Source organism: Malaclemys terrapin, chromosome 4 (assembly GCF_027887155.1).
Source record: "Malaclemys terrapin pileata isolate rMalTer1 chromosome 4, rMalTer1.hap1, whole genome shotgun sequence".
NCBI classification, from domain to species: Eukaryota; Metazoa; Chordata; order Testudines; family Emydidae; genus Malaclemys; species Malaclemys terrapin.
Window position 1 is genome coordinate 118,235,770 of NC_071508.1, and position 19,617 is coordinate 118,255,386.

Here is a 19,617-nt window from a genome sequence, read left to right on the forward strand (position 1 = left end):
AGTCCCTTTGTTTCTTTACAGATTTTTTATTTTTTTTATTTTGGAATTGCAAGGTATATACAAGAGACGTGACATGACACAACAGACAACAGATATTTTTCCTCCAAACTAGATCATTTCCTCTTTAGTGGTGAATGGTTATATGGTTTTATTAGTTTAGTCTTCAATATGGGGTGGGGGGGGGTTGGTTTTATTTTGTTTTATATGTTTGCACCACAGGCAGAAAGTCAAAGTGCAGGGCTTTTCCCAAAGCACACTGAAATCAATGGAATGACTCCTATTGACCTAAATGGGCTTTGGATTTGGGCCTTGCTAGAAAGTAGTTCTGAATGGTTTCTAATAATGCTTGTTTACACACAGAGTGGCATTAGTTTAATTTAAAGTGTGTTTTAAAAATCAGTCTATTGAAACTGGTGCAAAAGACAGGGTTAAACCCATAGGTGATGGAACTAAGGGTGCTGCTGCACCCCCTGGCTTGAAGTGGATTCCATCATATACAGGGTTTACAGTTTGGTTCAGTGGCTCTCAGCCACCCCCACTGTAAAAAGTGCTACAGCACCTCTAGTTAAACCAGTGTTAAACCAGGATTATTTCAATGTAGTTTAAATTGATTAGTAATGGGGTTTAGCTAAACCAAAACAAAAAATAAACAAAAAAGCCTTTCTTATAGTGAATGAAAAGTGTCCACACATGGTAAGGGCAGATAGTGTGACTAAGAGACACACCTGAATTGGTGGTGGTGCACAGCCATTTCACCCCCTGCAGGAGCCTAACATTTGTAAAGTCAATGGGAGCTGTGGGTTCCTAGCATCTCTGAAAAAGTTGGCCCCATGAACCAGATATAGAAAAGAGCACGAGATGGGGTGGAGCCTCAGCACTGTGTGACGTCTGTGCTTTCATGGCAATGGGAAGATTCCAAAATGAGATCATTCATCATTCATGCAAACTACAATAAGCCACTCTCTGGAGCTAAAGCTGTAAAATATCTGACCCCACAGACATCAAGGAAATCCTACATCCAAAGGACATTCCAGGAGGACCCACTTTGTTTTCTCTTCCTTTCATTTCAAGACAAAATAGGGATGTAAGCTCCAGGGGGCAGGGACTGTCTTTTTGTTCATGCACAGCACGCAGCACAATGGGGTCTTGCTCTATGACTGGCACTTCTAGGCACTAGGGAAATACAAATTAATATAATACAATTCTTATTTATAATAATAATAATAATAATAACATTTATCAGATTATCAGAATAAAAAGCCCTCCTAAACAATGGAGCAGAAGATACTTAATGTAAAGACATTAATGGGCCTAATAAATATTCCTAAGTAATGGGTTGTTTTACTAAACATCAAATTACATTCTTAGCAATGTCATTTCTAAGAACAACTTTGAGCAGAGCAACGTTCTGTAACTTTTTGTGCATGGTATGAGTTAAATCCTTAACTCCTTCCTCAGGAAAAACTCACAGTCAACTCAACGAGGCTGCTGAGTAAGGAAAGGTTCAGAAAGGATTTCAGGATTTGGCCCCAGTGATATGAAAAATGAGACTGAAAATAAAAAGCCACAACACCCAAACTCAGTTATATTTTACCTGAAAGTCAAAAAAGAATGCAAAGTGGGTAGAGTTAATGGTATGTTTGAAAGAAAACATGAATTCCGTTTTTTTTTTTCTGTTTGAGCAGTTCATTGTGACACCATAAATGGTGCCAGTGAACAAAAATGAAACTTCATAGCCAATCAATAGCTGCATTTAATAAGGGTATTAAAAATTGTCATCTCTAATCTGTAAGGCTTGTTAACAAAACCTATGCAACATAAAATTTACCCTTTCCTGTCCAGGAACAATGAACTTTGATGATTTACTCTGTTTTGCACAAGTTCATTACTTAGAGCAATTATGTGATTACCTAATTAAGTCATTAGACACAAAGGTAGTTATCATGAGAGAATTACATCCTGGGGATACAGGCCCTACTTAAAATTGAGCCATTCATATTACAAAGATGTCTTTATTGTGTGAGCCGGAGGGAGAGGGGCGAAGGTGGGGGTATTGGGCGGGGGAAAGAATGTATCACCTTTCTCAAAGAAAACAGGATAGAACTTCACAAGTGAGAAAACACGATCATCAGATTTAACTAAATTATGTAGTTAATGTAGGCTAAAGTTAATCTTTCTACATCCATCACTGGAAAAAGTTTGCTGTACACTCATAACAGCTCCCTCAACCACAGCTTTGGCAAACAGTGAAGATGTTCTATAAAGAATTCCATGTCTAAGGTCTATACACCACCTAGAGAACTCAGCAAGTATGTTATATTAGTAACAATAATATTTAGCACTTGTATAGTGCTTTCCAGCTACTTACCTCTAGAATCCAAATTCTGATAACCTCATTTCACAAGTAACCTCCATTGACTTTAATGTGACTACTCACAGAGTAAGATGCTACTTAGTGTGAGTAAAGTTATTGGAATCTAGTAAAAAATACTTTACAAAGAAGCAAAACTGCCCTTATCCCCACAGGGATGAGGCACAGGATGCTGAAGAGCAAAATGTTCCCAAGTGTCCACAAATTGGGGGTGCATCAATTTTTTTTGGTGCCCAACTTCAGACACCTTCCGTCTTTTTGTCAGAAACACTGAGCACTGACAGCTCCAACCGAAGACAATAAATGACAATGCCTGCTAGCAGCAGAAATCAAGAGTGGCATTAGGGCTTGTCTAAACTACATTAATGCAAATTAGGAACTTTTTATTTCACACCTGTAGCATTGACATTATAGAGTTACAGGGCAGGACTTTGGTGAACTCCTCTATTCACAGCCCTGTAGTTTGAACTGTGGGGTAGTGTAACCATAGCCTGAGTCACAGAAGTGGTCCCATACACTTAAACACTAGCATCCCATTGTACAAACTCATACAAAGGCATACAGAGACATACAGAGACATTGTGCCTCGTACAGTCTAAGGTATATTTGAGGTGGGTAGGATTTCTTTAGTGTGAAGGCTATTCATATGGCCCAGTGTTTTTATTTCATTCTTTCATTTGACACTAAGGTTCAATATCGAGATGAGCCAATGAGCAGCAGTAAGTAATAAACTTAGATGGCTTTAATGGAACCCACCCTCCATTTATCAAACCTCTTTTTGTAAGAGTCAGCAAAAAACAAATGGGATATTGTTTATTTTAAAGAAAGAAAGGATACAGCTTTATGCGAGTTAATGCTATAATGTGTGTTGGTTCTTATACAAGATGAGAGCTATGGTCCCTCCAAAAAACGTATACAATTTTAATAACCCTCTGTTGCCACAAATATAGTGAGAAGTAATGGAAAGCAACTAAGAAAAAAAAAAAAATTAGGTTGACTATTAGGGAACATTGCCTAGTGGTGAGATGTTTAATAGTCAACAGCACTGAGTCTCAAGGAAAGTGGTAAAAGCCCCATAAGCTGATTTTTTTTTATAACTGGATTAGATGAAACACTAGAAAATATAAGGTTGGGAATAATCCTGTACTGGACCCTGAAGGATGGACTTAGATGTAACCAAACAGGAATTTTCCATCTCTGATTTCTGATTGGAGAATGGCTGGGCTTTTTAAGCGCAAAGCAGCTTGTTCCCCGCAATATTAGCTTTTACAGAGACCAGGGCCGGCTCCAGGCACCAGCTTGGCAAGCAGGTGCTTGGGGCAGCCACTCTGGAGGGGGCGGCACGTCCAGGTATTCGGCGGCAATTCGGCGGATGGTCCCTCACTCCTGCTTGCCGCAGATCTTGATCGCGGCTTTTTTTTTTTTTTTTTGGCTGCTTGGGGCGGCCAAAACCCTGGAGCCGGCCCTGACAGAGACCCACAAGTAGAACACTCTAACTCTGCTTCTCTTGGGGCGGTATGTGTATTTGTCAAATCGGGCCAGATATTTGCACCCAGAGAGTTGGCAAAAAAAAAAAAAGACTTTAATTCATCCCTAAATGAACAGCTGACTCTATGAAACATTATGCTACTAGCTCTCCCTGTTCTGGTATAAGGGAGATGTCAGGGTCAGAGGGGGGAGAGTATAGAATGGTTCGGGAGGAAGAATGTTGGTGTAGACCTGAAGCATAATGTACTCTAGTAATTCAGACCCAGAAGAACAATCCCTAGAGTATAAGCATTAGAAATATCTATAATTAGAAGCAGACCTGAAACAAACCCAGATCCGCGCAGATGACCGAAATCTGGGGAAATGTGGGTCCAGATCTGAACTTTGTGGGTCAGGTCCATCTGTTAAAATAAATACATAATACCCAATTTGTACTTACCTCGTGATTAATTAGTGGGGATGATTTTGCTTTCCTCTGGAATATAGAGCAGACATCATTTATTCGGCTTTAGGGGACCATATGACCAGTTTCCCACATTTGCAGTTTTACGTCTATATTTCTTTTTCTGTACTTTGACTAGTCCAGATTTTGCCCACATCCCACCTGATTTCTGTTCTCTTCTAACCAACCAGCCACTAGACTGAATAATATGAAATATTTTTAGCAAATATTCATAGCAATTTTTCATTAAAACTCTCTGGCCCTGCTCATTAGCCTTTGGTGGTTGCTGTTTGCAGACATGCAAGCGATTGAGTCTTACCTTCATAGATATTAGCACAGGTTACACACTTGAGTATTTGCAAAAGTTGAAGGTTAAGTCTTCAGGTATTCATGCAAGCCATTCTGCTGTGCTCACCCAAGGCTAGATTGGATCCTCACCTCACACAACCATACAGGGGAACAGTGAAGTCTTCCCCATCCCTCTGTATGGCTGCATAAAACCTTCCCAAATTGCAACTCCAGGTGTGGACCAGAGAACGAAGGCTGTTCCGCTAATGCATCCCTTTCCCCTGGGAGCAAGTGGTCAGTAAAAGGCTGGGTGGGAAGGGTTTAAGATACCCCTTTATGCGTCAGTGATAGGTAGTGGCTGTTTGTGACATAGAAGAGAGGGGAGTATACCGCACCATGTAAAAGGCTGTAGCAGATTACTTGTTTATTGCAAGAGGAGAGTACAGAACACATTGTGCTTTCCAAGTTACAATGCCTTCTAGGGTTGCTACTGTGATGGTGTGGCTTACTCCAAGGCTCTGCCCACATTCAGGGAATAGAATACCATGCGACTTATCTGACCAATCAAAAATAAGCAAAACAGGTGACATTTTGAATAGACGTGATCAATTTCAGACAGTGAAAATTTCTACATGATATTCATCAAATAAATGTGAATCATGGATAACTGAGGGAACCACAATCCATTTGAAGTTACTTTGTGAGCAGAACATCCATCACATCCATGATTTGGTGAGAGTTAATGGTTCAGCTTTATACATTCACCCTGCAGTCCACGTATTAATCTGATTCCTGGCTATCATGAAAATCAGCTACGACAAAAACACAACCCCCTGTTCTTCACCTTTATTGAGGGCATCCTTGGGCGTATGGAAGAGTGTGAAAAACAAAACTCTTTCTGTCAAGGTAAATGTCACTCAATATTCTAGTGTGTCAGAGAGAGGTGTGTAGGTCCAGGATCGACATGCTGCAGCTATTATCACTAATACTCACCATATGCCTGCAAGGATGTAAAATGTGATATGTGACAGATCAGAAGAGATGAACAGGAAAGGATAATGGGTATTCCAATATGTGTTCCCCATCCCCCTCCATCTCCCTCTCTTTCCTGTCTTTTCATATATAGAAGGAAAGAAACCATCAAAGAAAAAAGCAACATAGGCAGGTCTGATTCTCCTTTCACTTACAGCATTGTAGCACTATTGATCTAAATAGAGTTACCCCTGATTTACCTCAGAGTAAATGAGTGGGCCTTCAGTACCACTGTCTATTGTTCCATTCTAAATCACACCTCACAACTGAGATGGACAAGGGAAATATCTACATAATCTATGAATCATTTAGGAAAGAAAAAACACAGAACTACTATGAAATTACTTTTTAAGGCATTTGTGAAGTGCCAGACCCTTATTACAGATTTTAAAAAGTTTGTTGTGACATGACATGCAATAGCAGCAAGTAACATTAAATAGGATGTTGGAATATAGGGCTTGATCTTGCAAAGTTCTAGGCAATTGCTAGATGTGGTGAGTACCCTCAACTCCTAATGAAGTCAATGAAAATTGAAAATGTTCAGCACCTTTCAGGATTTGGTGCTTAAAGACTCCAGAGAGATGGCAAAGCCACTAAGCTCTGATTAGAAAACCCTTCGGCCAGTGCAATTAAGAAACTGTAATAAAATGAGGAAGTGCTGTTCCTCCTCTCATGGAAGGGGAATTAGAGCCAGAGATTGCTCTAAGTGCTAAGTCTGGGCTCAGCTTCTGGGAAATACAGAGCCTTTTGAGCTGCATGCTTGAGCATTGGTTTCTCTAAGCAATGTTTCAAAAGCTTTGGTTCGGATGAACTCTGAAAAGCTTGGACTCTGCTTCTGTGAACTCCTGCTCCCACTTAGTACTGTGCTGGTGACAAGACTCATCTCCTCTGAACATCTGCCTTGTCTAAGTACCATGCTTTGATGCTGCTCCTCTGAAAAGTTACAAGCTCACAGCACTGTTCAAAGGTGCAGTTGGTGTGGGCTCTCTCTCTCATGGAGTGCTTTGCCTTGCCCCCTGACAGGATTATCTCTGCAAGAGTTTTATCAGTGCTTGGTTCCTATGACCTTCTGCTCCTTCAGAGCAATATCCCTTAATGACAATGAAGCACTCTGCCTACTGTAAGTTACTTGCAAAATGGTACCTCTAGATCCGTAGCCTCCTGTTTGCCACTAGCCTTTAAAATGTGAGTCAAAGACCCATAGTGAAAGATGCCATTCAAAGAGCAGAGGCGGGAGCATGAAACATTACATGGAATTCGGCTTTACTTAAAGACAAAGTTTTCTGTAACTTCCATTTCAAATTGTGTTGCTTCTGACGTTAAAAATTTAACGTGGGATAACAAGAGATTTGTGTCAAACACAGGCAAATTTGGGTCTAAAATGAATGCTGTGCCTTGTAATGAGGCACAGGCCTGAGAGGTACTCAATGGTTTAGTCCCTTTTGCCCAATTAGTGAAAACAACATTATTTCTCAGTGATAGCAAAGGCAGAGGGGGTGCGTGAGGGTAAGGGCTCCCAGGTTAGGTGGCCTATAGCAATTGGCATACCTATGTACATTGGGGCCAGAAAGAACAGCCCAGTCTGGAGGGGAAGTGGAGGCAAAGGGAAGAATTATTTTTTTGTAAATAATAGGAATCAGTGAGAAATAATAAGAGGAATGGAGGGGTGCAAAGTTAGGCGAGACCTAAGTGCTTTATATGAAAAAGAACTGATAAAAAGGGAGTGCTGCAAAGATAAGGGCCAGATCCTTAGTGGATATAACTAAACATATCTGCATTGTAGCCAATAGCAATACTTTGATTTACGCCAGCTGAGGGTCAAACTTAGACTCTGCCAGAGGTAGCAAAAAACCATCACAAGAACAGCAGAAAAAGGCAAAGGCTTCTGGCATCCCATGCAACTACCAGTGTCTTTAGAAGGGGAAAATAAGTAGTAGATAGGAATGTATGAATCAGTAAACAAAGACAAGAACTCTCCTTCACCTTTGCCCATTTCTAAAACTCCAACTGAACTTGTTCCAAGTTTCTGAAGTGTTCAGTTATTTCCCCCCATTATTTTTCAGTTATCCTCACATGTCTTTCTGCAAAAACAAGACATCATAATATTTAGGGTAGATATAAATGGCAAATTACAATGCTCAACTCCCACATAATGTTTTTAACATGATTTTCACAGTGTTGTATGAATTAATCATAATGATCCTTTGATGGGCAAGCTAGTATTAATATCCCCATATTCCAGATGAGGAAAACAGACACCAAGAGCTTAAGTGAACCCGGGAGTTCCAAATTCCTACACTTGTGCACCAATCACCAGGCCACATTTCCTGCTAACTTCTGGAAATCTTCTAGGAAAGTCTGATCCAGAACCCTCAAGAGGTGAAGATAAACAAGAAGCAGAGGATGCTCACCAGAACCAAACTAGAATTCTGAGGGTCCGGTTCTTCATTTCTTTGCACCTTGGGGAATCATTTATCCCCATGAATTCTGATTCAGCAGTGTTTTGCACACAATGTGCATGGCATAGACTTATAGAATTTTATGGTCAGAAGGGACCATCATAATAATCTAGTCTGACGTCATGAAGATCAAAGGCTGCAGATTCTCACCCACGCACTCCTGCAACAGCCCCATAACTTCTGGGATGAGTTACTGAAGTCCACAAATCTTTGATGTAAAGATTTCAAATGACAGAGAATCTATCATTTACTCTAGTTAAAACCAGCAAGTGACCTCTGCCCTGTGCTGCACAGGAAGGCAAAAAAAGCCTAGGGTGTCAACCAATCTGACCTGAGGGAAATTCCTTCCTGACCCCAAATATGGCAATCAGTTAGAACCTGAGCATGTGGGCCAGACACCTGGGAAAGAATCACAGAATGGTATGACTGAAAGGGACCTAGAGAGGTCATCTATTCCAGTCCCCTGCACTCATGGCGGGAATAAGTATTATCTAGATCATCCCTGACAGGTGTTTGTCTAACCTGCTCTTAAAAATCTCCAGTGATGGAGAATCCACAACCTCCCTAGGCAATTTATTCCAGTGCTTAATCACTCTGGCAGTTAGGAAGTTTTTCCTAATGTCCAACCTAAACCCCCCTTGCTGCAATTTAAGCCCATTGTTTCTTGTCCTATCCTCAGAGGTTAAGGAGAACAATTTGTCTCCCTCCTCCTACTAACAACTTTTTATGTACTTGAAAACTGTTATCATGTCCCCTCTCAGTCTTCTCTTCTCCAGATTAAACAAACCCAATTTTTTTCAATCTTCACTCATAGGTCATGTTTTCTAGACCTTTAATCATTTTTGTTGCTCTTCTCTGGACTTCCTCCAATTTGTCAACATCTTTCCTGAAATGTGATGCCCAGAACTGGACAAAATACTCCAGTTGAGGCCTAATTAGCACAGAGTAGAGCCAAAGAATTACTTCTCATGTCTTTCTTGCAATACTCCTGCTAATACACCCTAGGATGATGTTTGCATTTTTTGCAACTGTGTTACACTGTTGACTCATATTTAGCTTGTGATCCACTTGTTCCCCAGATCCCTTTCTGCAGTACTCCTTCCTAAGCAGTCATTTCCCATTTTGTATGTGTGCAACTGATTGTTCCTTCTTAAATGGAGTACTTCGCATTTGTCCTTATTGAATTTCATCCTTTTTACTTCAGCCCATTTCTCCAGTTTGTCCAGATCATTTTGAATTTTAATCCTTTCCTCAAAAGCACTTGCAACCCCTCTGAGCTTGGTATTGTCTGCAAAATTTATAAGTGTACTCTCTATGCCATTATCTAAATCATTGATGAAGATATTGAACAGAACCAGACCCAGAACTATCCCTAAGGGACCCCACTCAATATGCCCTTGCAGCATGACTGTGATAATACTTTCTGGGAACAGGTTTTCAGCCACTTATGTACTCATCTAGGTTGTATTTCCGTTGTTTGTTTATGAAGTCATGTGAGACAGTATCAAAAGCTTTACTAAAGTCAAGATATACCACATCTACCACTCCCCCACTATCCAAAAGGTTTCTTATCCTGTCAAAGAAAGGTATTAGGTTGGTCTGACATGATTTGTTCTTGGTGTAACTCGGATCCCTCCCCATCTAGTGCTCCATCTCCTTCCATTGGAGACATTTGCTAATAGCAGTTAGGGAGGGCCATATGCCATTGTATGCAACTTCATCATATCATCCACTCCATAAATTTATCAAGTCTAGTCTTGAAACAAGTTAGATTTTTTGCACCCATTACTCTCCATCATTCCTCTGATTATTAGAGGCCTTCATCTAATTTCAATTTTAAACTTGTTGATGGCAGTTTATATCCATTAGTTTTTGTGCCACCATTGGCCCTTAACTTAAAAAATTCCTCTCCCTCCCTGGTGTTTATCCCTCTGATGTATTTAGAGACACCAGTCATATCTCCCCTCGGCCTTCACTTTGTTAGGCTAAACAAGCCAAGTCTCCTCTTATAAGGTAGGTTCTCCATTCCTCTGATCATCCTAGTAGCCCTTCTCTGCGCCAGTTCCAGTTTGAATTAATCTTTCTTAAACATGGGAGACCAGAATTGCACACAGTATTCTGAATGAGGTTTCACCAGTGCCTTGTACAATGGTACCAACACTTCCCTATCTCAACTGGAAATACCTCACCTAATGCATCCTAGGATTGCATTAGCCTTTTTCATGGCCACATCACATTGGCAGCTCATAGTCATCTTGTGATCAACAAATCCACCCAGGTCATTCTCCTCCTGTGGCACTTCTAACTAGTAAGTCCCCAGGTTACAGCAAACATTCTTTTTGTTAGTTCCTTTTTGCACTATTAAATTGTACTCCAGTTTTCAAGGTCATCCAAATCTTCTCATATGATATTCTGGTCCTCTTCCATATTGGCAATACCTCCCAACTTTGTGTCATCCACAAAATTTATTGGCACTCTCCCACGTTTAGTGCAAAGGTCATTAATGAACATGTTAAACAAAATTGGTCCCAAGATCAATCCTTGAAGAATTTCACTAGTAACTTCTCTCTAGCCAGATAGTTCACGTTTCACTAAGCCACTTAAATCAATTCCTTATCCACCTTTTGATTCTCATATTAAACCCCATCTTCTCCAATTTAACTAATAATTCCCCATGTAGAACTGTATCAAATGCTTTACTGAAATCCAGGTAGATTAAATCTACCACATTTCCTTTTTCTAGAAAATCAGTTATCTTCTCAAAGAAAGAGATCAGGTTGGTCTGGCAAAATCTGCCTTTTGTAAAACAGCATTGCATTTTATCCCAATTGTCTGCATAAAATAACTGAACAAGATGCAAAAGAGACAAGGTGGGTGAGGTAATACCTTCTATCGGAACAACTTCTGTTGGTGAAAGAGACAAGCTTTTGAGCTACACAAAGCTCTTGTTCAGGTCACAGGATGCAAGACACAACACACACAACAGAGGAGTCACTGAATCTTTTGAGGGTTGCTCTTCACTAATTTAAGTAATAGAATAGGAATAGATCTATCCCCCTTTTCCCAAAAGCAAGAGACCCATAGCTCAGGCTGCACTGTCATGAACCCAGGGCTGAGAACATTCTTGGACAGAAGAAAGAAAGGGAGAGAAATTATGTAGAGAAAATATAGTTTTATTTCTATACCTTTGATCCTTTGAAACAGGAAAGAGAAGTCACATTTTCACCAACTCAGTCAGAAAAGTTCTCCACAGAGAGATAGAGACAATATTAATATCCATTATATTATGTAAATGAGGGGTTAAAGAACATAAAAAAACCATTAGTGTTCAGTTATCTTCAATAATTGAATCAATGGAATTGATTCCAGGGTTTAATCACAAGGACTCTATTTTTAAGAAAGATATTTTGGGGCTTTTAAGATTCTTGAAATCTGATCCAGTTCTACAAATAACCCTATGGATTGATGCTGGGGAGATATTTAAGGGTTATGCCAAACATACTGAGAATCCTATTTCCACTTACCTTTCCTTCCTCCTCACATATACATCCCAGATTTTAGAATAACGTTTACAGAATAGCCCTCAGGGATGGATCCTGCTCAGTATAGATGCAGAATGTTGCATGTAAAATATGGTCAGCTGGACAGGAAGTGCAAAGAGATCCTGCATGATCAGGAATGCACCTCTGTTCCCACTAATATCTCTCCTGCCTAGCAACAAGAGTAAAGAATAAGTGGGGAGCACATAGCTATGCACCTCATTAACTTGTCTCTTCAGAAACATTCCACCACAGTCCACTAGTAGGGACAGAGTCTCAGGTGGTGTAAATTTATACCAGCTGAGAAACTGCATCCTTGTTTTTATCTTACTCACTTTTGCAGACTTAAGGTTTCCTAATACCATGTGAAGAAATATATGCCTATCATTTATATTATATTATGCATCACCTCTATTGGCATAACAACTTTATGCACTTGCTGTGTGTAAAGGATTTCCAGGGATCAGACCGGAGGTTGAAAGCTTCTCAATGCAGGGACCTTTTTGCGTTTTTGGAAAATGCATAGTACAAAGTGTGTGCTGCTTCAAATAAATAACAATAATAAGGCTTGTTTGTTCATCTTACCTAAAATATCCATTCTTCCTCCTAAGAAACTGCATAGCTCAGAATGTATTCAACAAATTTGAGTGAAGTGACATGTCCAGTACAGGGCTGTGAATATCACATCAAGAACAAGTGACCTGTATCCTTCTCTTGAAGTCTAGTCTCCCATCAAAGCATTGTGGAATTACATACTTGCCTCCCAGCAGTTTAGGGTCATGTGGTTGAATCCCATAAAATCAACACCCCTGAACTTAAACAGACATGTGGCTCAAAGACTGAAATGTTGCCACTCTGAAAACTTGATGAAAGCTGTAAAGTTGAGAGGGGGTAAATTATTGGGTGGTTCAGAGAAAGGAGAGTTGAGTCCCATTGCTAGACAATAGCTTCATAATCAACACCTCTTCTCCCTTCTTAAAGGACCAGAGGGGTTGGGTATTTTTTACAAATGCAATTTATTTTTACCAAATCAGAGTGAATTCTAGGTACATTTCATAGGGATTTGAAAGGAAACAAATCCAACTAACCAACCAACTCACCCTCCCCCCCCAAAAAAAAATATGCCTCAGAATTTGCAACTCTGAAATGACTCTGTAGTCCTTTCAACTGTTTTACGACTTCTTAGCCTATTGATTTTATGAGCTGTCTTTTAGGATTTGACCATATATCCAGATCTCTCTTCCAGTATGACAGGGGGAGAACTGACACATTGGAAATGATTTTTTAGATCATGGCACAAATTTGGTTCAGATTCATGAAGTTCTTTGGTTTTGTGGAGTGAACCCTCTATTCTCCGAGACTGAAAAGAATCGGATCTTAGCACATAGAGAACAAATTATTCAGAAAGACAACAATCCTGGAAGCCTGGAATATCTCTGGATATAATTCTACTCTTGCATACATTCATAAACTGCCAGTTTTGACCTATTCCAGATTTGCATGAGTGTAACAGAGAGCAGAATTCGGCCCTCACTCACTACAGATTCTGCCGCATTGGCAGGACAATGGGCTGGAGAGACCTAACAAATTCAGAGATGTTGGGGAAGGAAAAGTTTTCTGTTTCCATCCATACTGTGCAGAAAATGGCCTTTGGAGAGGAAAGAAGAGCAGATGTAGGAGAGACATTTTATATCTTTGTTGCTCCAAAAGCTATGGCGATAACAATGCCACTTATACATATATTTATCCCCAATGCTTAGAAACTATGATTCACTCTAACTTTCCAACTGTTCTGTCGTGTGGGTTTTTGTTACAGCAAGACAAGCCCATTGCCACTCACATTTATACCACACATTTCTTTTTTATTTCTTTTCTGGATAACAGCCCAAATCCACACAGCAGGTGCTGTCTCAGGAATGTCACCATCTAATAAAAATACCGTAACATAACACAGAGGCAATAAAACTTTCTTCACATGGACTTTGCTTCTCCTGACAGACTGAATTCCTAATAAGAAAATGTCTACAATATCTATGGAAGATGAACATATAAGTTTTATCATTAAGGGGAATTCTTTTCTCTCTTGTTTAAACAATGAAGTCAGATACAATGTGACATAAGCTGTGCAAGAGCTTTATAGCCTTCCTCTGTCAGCAAAACAGCCAGGGATATGGTGAGCTACAGAGCCATGAATTTCTTGGCCAGTGCAAGATTCCATGAAAGGATGGATGGGTGATTTAATCAATGGAAAAAAATGAAATCAGCTGGACTAGAGAGATCAAGAACTGTTTGTTAAAGATTTTTAGATGTATTTTGTCCACAGTAAAGACAAGGTGGATGAGCTGTCCTTATGCAGCTCAAAAGCTTGTCTCTTGTACCAGTCAAAGATATTACCTCACCCACCTTGTCTCTCTAATACTCTGGGACAAACGCAGCTATAGCAACACTGTAAACAACAATGGAAAACATCAAATTTTATTCAGAAGCATTTTGTGAATACCCATCTCAAACCTTGCATTCATCAGTGTGCAGCTTTTCCCTAATATACAGCACAGTTCACACTGCAAGGCAAATCTTGTCTAGGTCATGATTTAAATACCTTGAAAGCCCCATACATAAAAAAATTAATTGGAAGGCCTGCAAAGGAAAAGATGTCAACTTTCAGCAAATTGTATTTTAGTCGCCCTGATACTGGAGATAAATTAATTGGACACCACTTTGAAGTGCTCAAGTGCAGACACAATATTTTTAAGTTGGATACACTTGCAGAAGCAGTACTTGTTAACTTTGTCTGCCTCTCGACCAGGCTGCTGTTTTACTGGGATTGTTCTTTTTCAAACAAATATTTTTACCCAACATTTCCTTGTATCTGTTGACTTAGAGATGGATCATGTTTAATGTTTAAAGTTCAGGAAGAGGACACATAAAAACATAACATATCTACCTAAATGTTGCATTTGTAATGCAATCTCTGTCTATTTATCTCTGGATCCATTGCCATTGTTTATAGGCCCCAAACTGGATTCCTTTCCTGGCTGTGTCAGAGACTTGATGTTAAACTTTGAGGAAATGATTTAGATAAAAATTTTCTAACTGGGGTGCCTAAAGATAGGTGCATAGTTTGTCACCTAAGCAGAAGCAACCAGATTTTTCAGTATTGCTGAGTATGCTCCATTCAAGACCCTGGAGTTACTTCAGATCTTGAGCACAGTCTGGTGCAATTTGCAGTGTTTTCTTGGCAAAGTGATCTCATAGCAGTCAAGTTCTTTGTCCAGTTATGTAATTACTTAGCTGCATGACACAATTAATGCATGATTTTTTGTCCAATGATCTCAAAGCAACTTTTAAATAGTAATTAATCTTCACAACAGCCTTGTGGAGCAGAGATAATGATATCAACTTTAAATATGGGAAAACTGAAGCACAGATGCCCCGGTCCCTTATTCGGGACAACACGTCCTTAACTTTAAGCGTATGCTTAAAGTGAAACACATACTTAAGTGCTTTCCTGAACTGGGATCAGAAAAGTTAAGTTACGTTACTTCCCCAAGGTCCCACAGCAGAAACCAGGGAATAGCAGAACCCAATTATCCTGACCCTCTTCTAACCTGTAGACCATACTGCCTCTGTTAACAACATCCTTCCTGATAACCTTGCATAAATTGAGCTCTGCAGGGGAGGGGAAATAGTTAGTGCAGAGAATGACAGCACAGACTGGTGCCCTTACTTTAAAATATTAACTGCCTTCAGAAGGTGGTGTTTACCCTCCAAAGCATCATGCATTAAGCCTAAATAATTCATACAAAGGTTAATTAAAACTCATGTGACACATAAGCTGCACCTTTACTTAACAGCTGTGTTTTTAGATGGAATAGAAGATCCTTGCGTTTTAAATGAGAATTGCCAATAAATTTCACTTCTTTTTGAAGTGCATGTTTTCATTATCATACAATACTTCTCCTTACGTTATATTCCAATGAACAGAATGCTAGTTGTGGGTGCTTCTCTATTCATTTCTTATTCTCTTGGAAAAGAGACCAAACTTACGTAGCCTTCCAAAGAAGAACTTGAAATTACTAAGACTCTTTGTTTTTTTTTTGTTTTTTGTTTTTTTTTAATCTTTACTTGGACAACACAGAGCTTTTGCCATGCTACCTTTAATTAACGGAAACAGTTCACTGAATAAAAGAATGCCTAAAGGGAAGATTTTACATTCAAGAGAGGGCTTTGCATTACAAGTAGCTGACAAAGGGATCCCAGTAGTCCAGGCAATGAAATAAGCCTGAATTCTATTGTGTTGTGTGTATCTTTGTATAATATGGCAAAAACGCTATATATATGCAAAATATTATTCATTGTTTTCCTGGTTTTGCATATGAAACTGAAACTCAGTTATCACCATTACTGCTAATATTATTATTTACGTAAACACTCCAGTAAAGGATCAAGACCCCATTGTGCTAGCACTGTACATACATATAATGAAAAGATATTCCTGCTGGTAACCAATGCATAGATGTCTCTTTTTCATAGTTACCAGCAGGGGCAACAGGTGAATAAAACAAACAGATAATGGAGCACAAGGTAAGAGTGAGATAATTGTGATTAATATAATAAGCAATGGTCACAGTTCACCAAACCATTGTGTCCATTAATGATGAATAGAAATCCTTCTTAAGGCAAACAGTAACTATCTATATTAGGCCCCCATTCCTGTAGCATGTGAGCACCTCACTATCTTTAGTTTATTTAATCTCACAGCCCCCTGTGAGGCTGAGAAGTGCTATTATCCCCATTTTACAGATGGGGAACTGAAGCGGATTTGCACAAGAGATCATACAGGAGAAGTCTATGGTAGAAGCAGAGTTTGAATCCAGGTTTCCAGAGTCTAAGGCTACTGCCATAATCACAGGCTCATTGTTCCTCTTCCTTGCAGGGATGTAGTAAGACTTAATTAGTTAATATTTATATAGTATTATAGTTATGAATGCTTTAATCACTGATATATAGAACTGCCGGCAGTACAAATTCTTTCCTTGTGTAACCATTAAGTGACACTAATTGAGAGTTGGGACAGAGATAAAAATTAAGAAAGGAGGGCAGAGTTGAGGCAGGGTAGGTTTTTAATACATTTATACAGCCAGACACATTTTTAAAAGAACTCAAATCCCTGTTAGGTGCCTAAATAAGGGCTGATTTTTTCAAAAAGCTTCCGTACCCAGTATGTTGAGATTTCTTTAATGTAACCACTTATTTTGTGCTTAGATGGTAACAGAGCTGTTTTGAAAGTTTGGCCCATTGCTATTAAAAAAAACCAACTGGTTTTTAATCAGCTTATCCACTTGATCCATGTTCCATTAAATAAACTCTTTGTTTCGGACATTCAACATGTAAGTGTTAGCTTTTGTTAGTTATATTTTTAATGAATCTGGAATTCTCAGTATGATTTAAAAAGTGAAAAAGCTCCTCAGTCCATCTAACCCTTTGGGGTGATGAGGATTATTACAAATGCAGGCCTTTGTGTGTGAAGAACCTCAGAAAAGAGTGGCTGTTCTTGTAGGCAAGAGCACCGACAAGTGTCTCATGGGACTCAAAAAAAATGATACTGTTACAAAATTGTGATGGGAAGGGTTTATCAGCTTCTAGCATACAAAAAAAAAGTTTACTTGGAACTGGCACAGTGGATTGGGATAATTTCCAATTTCCTAGCATTAACTTACTGAAATCTGGAATGTAATTGTAAAATACACGTACAGAGCAGCTGTGATCATTTAAACTGTTTGCTGGTTTTGTTTTCTTTTCCTAATGCCCATATTTAGAGTTATGTATAAACAAAGTGATTATCCCCTAGCAGTTGGGAAACCAACCTATCAGACTTTTTTCCTCTCTTTTGGTGAGTGGGGCATGCTTGTGGAATGTTACGAGCTGCTGCTAAGAGATGGGGTGGGATACATGACTATATTTCCATCTGTTCCATTGTGATTTACCCAGATTCCATGCAGATAAAGAAGAGCTGTTACATCTGACAGACCTCCCATGGCTGCACTATAAACAGCAGGAAAGACCACCTGCTACACAGAAACTTATGTTATATCAAAGCAGCAAGGATGGCCCAATCCCAAATGGATGGCAGCAACACTCTAGGGCAGAGTGCTTGCCTGGTGACTTAGAAATATATATGTTTAAAAGAACCTTCAATCATTCCCGAGAAAGTGTAAATATTTGCATTGATCTAAAGAAAATGAGTTTAGATTTGGTGTCAGCCAGTAAATTTATCATATCTTGCCCCTTGGCTATTGTTTTAGGATTATAGCTTTGCTTCTTCATTTTACATCAACCAAATACTGTACTTCTAATTTCATCAACAACTGAGGCAAATTGCCCACATGTTTTTTTTTTCCCATGTGAGAGAGCAGAGTGTGTCTTTCTTTCTGTAGGACATTCCATCTTGAAATGCCTCCCAGTTCTTTCCCTTAGCAGACAGGTAGTAAGATTACTCACATATAAAGGTGAGGACACAGAAAACAGAATTGTATAAACCTAGGGCAAAAGACTTGAAGGGACCTCCTCAATCATCAAGTCCAGATCCCTGATATCGCATGCATCCCCCCATCATATAATCCTATTCATAAACATATAAAGCTCAATCTTAAAACCAGTTGTTTTTTTGACCCCCACTCCTATGGGAGGCTGTTCCAGACCCTCACTACTCTGAGGGTTAGAAACCCTCATACAATTTCCAGCCTAAATGTATTCATACACCACAGTTTGTCGATGTAATTGGTGAATGTAGTGTTTGTGAAAGATGGTGGATTGAAACCCTTAGAAATTAGTCTTCATTTTTTTCTGTGACCCAGCGGATGGGGACAGCTGACCACTGTATGAGTTTTGCCACACTGTTTTCCCAGTGTGCCTCAAACCTGGGACCACTAAAGATAAGAGGAAAGTTCAGTTTACTTGCTCCTTTAGGGCTCAGTCACTCTGCTGAGATGGTCAAGGTAGGTGCTGTATGTGGTGGCAAATTGTGTGATATTAATACCTGGCAACTGGACTGAAACCATTAAATCATATCCCAGGAGCCACTGAGGAAGCATTAGATGATAACTCAGAATTGCTGACTACTGACCTAGGCTGGATTAACACCAGCAAGCTAGAGGTGAAATACTCCATATGCTATTAACAATCCCTTGAGCCATCAAATCCCTCACATTTTACACCTGGAGACTTTAATGAATTGTTGCAGTAACAAAGGGTCTAGATGGGTTGTATTTTAATTCTTTAATATTGCATGATCTCAGCAAGCTGTGTTTAAAAGGAACAACGTGGAAACTTTATCCTGATCCATTCTAACATGGCAATGATATTACTAATATTTTCTAAATCAGAAATCTTTTACTTTTGAAGTTGAATGATCTGAAATATCAAGTTCTGATGTATCTGAAATAATAAGTTCCACAGAAAGCCACTTGAAAGTACATGGAATGTAGTCTCTTAAAGAAAGCCCGAAGAGATCAATTGCCCATTTTTGTATCCCACTGGAACCCTGAATGCTAGGGCTAAATAGTCCAATGGGATAGTGCACTGGCCTTTCACCCCTGGGGGCATGTGGTATGATCAAAACTTACTTAGGTAACAGAGGAAGACGAGGCTGTCATTGCTGTAGATATAAACACAGTTTCTTCCAGGCCTGTAATGTTACATGAAAAGTTTATGGTGCCTTAGCAAAGTTGTACAGCAACCTCCCCCGACTTGGACTGAAATGGTAGAAACATCACACTCACAACGAAGATGCAATGGCAGAGCTGTGTGGGAGAATCTTCTACAGCACTAGTTCTAATGAATATAAGAACATAAGAGTGGCCATACTGGGTCAGACCAAAGGTCCATCTAGCCCAGTATCCTGTCTACCAACAGTGGCCGATGCCAGATGCTTCAAAGGGAATGAACAGAACAAGTAATCATCAAGTGATCCATCCCCCATCATCCATTTGGAAGTCA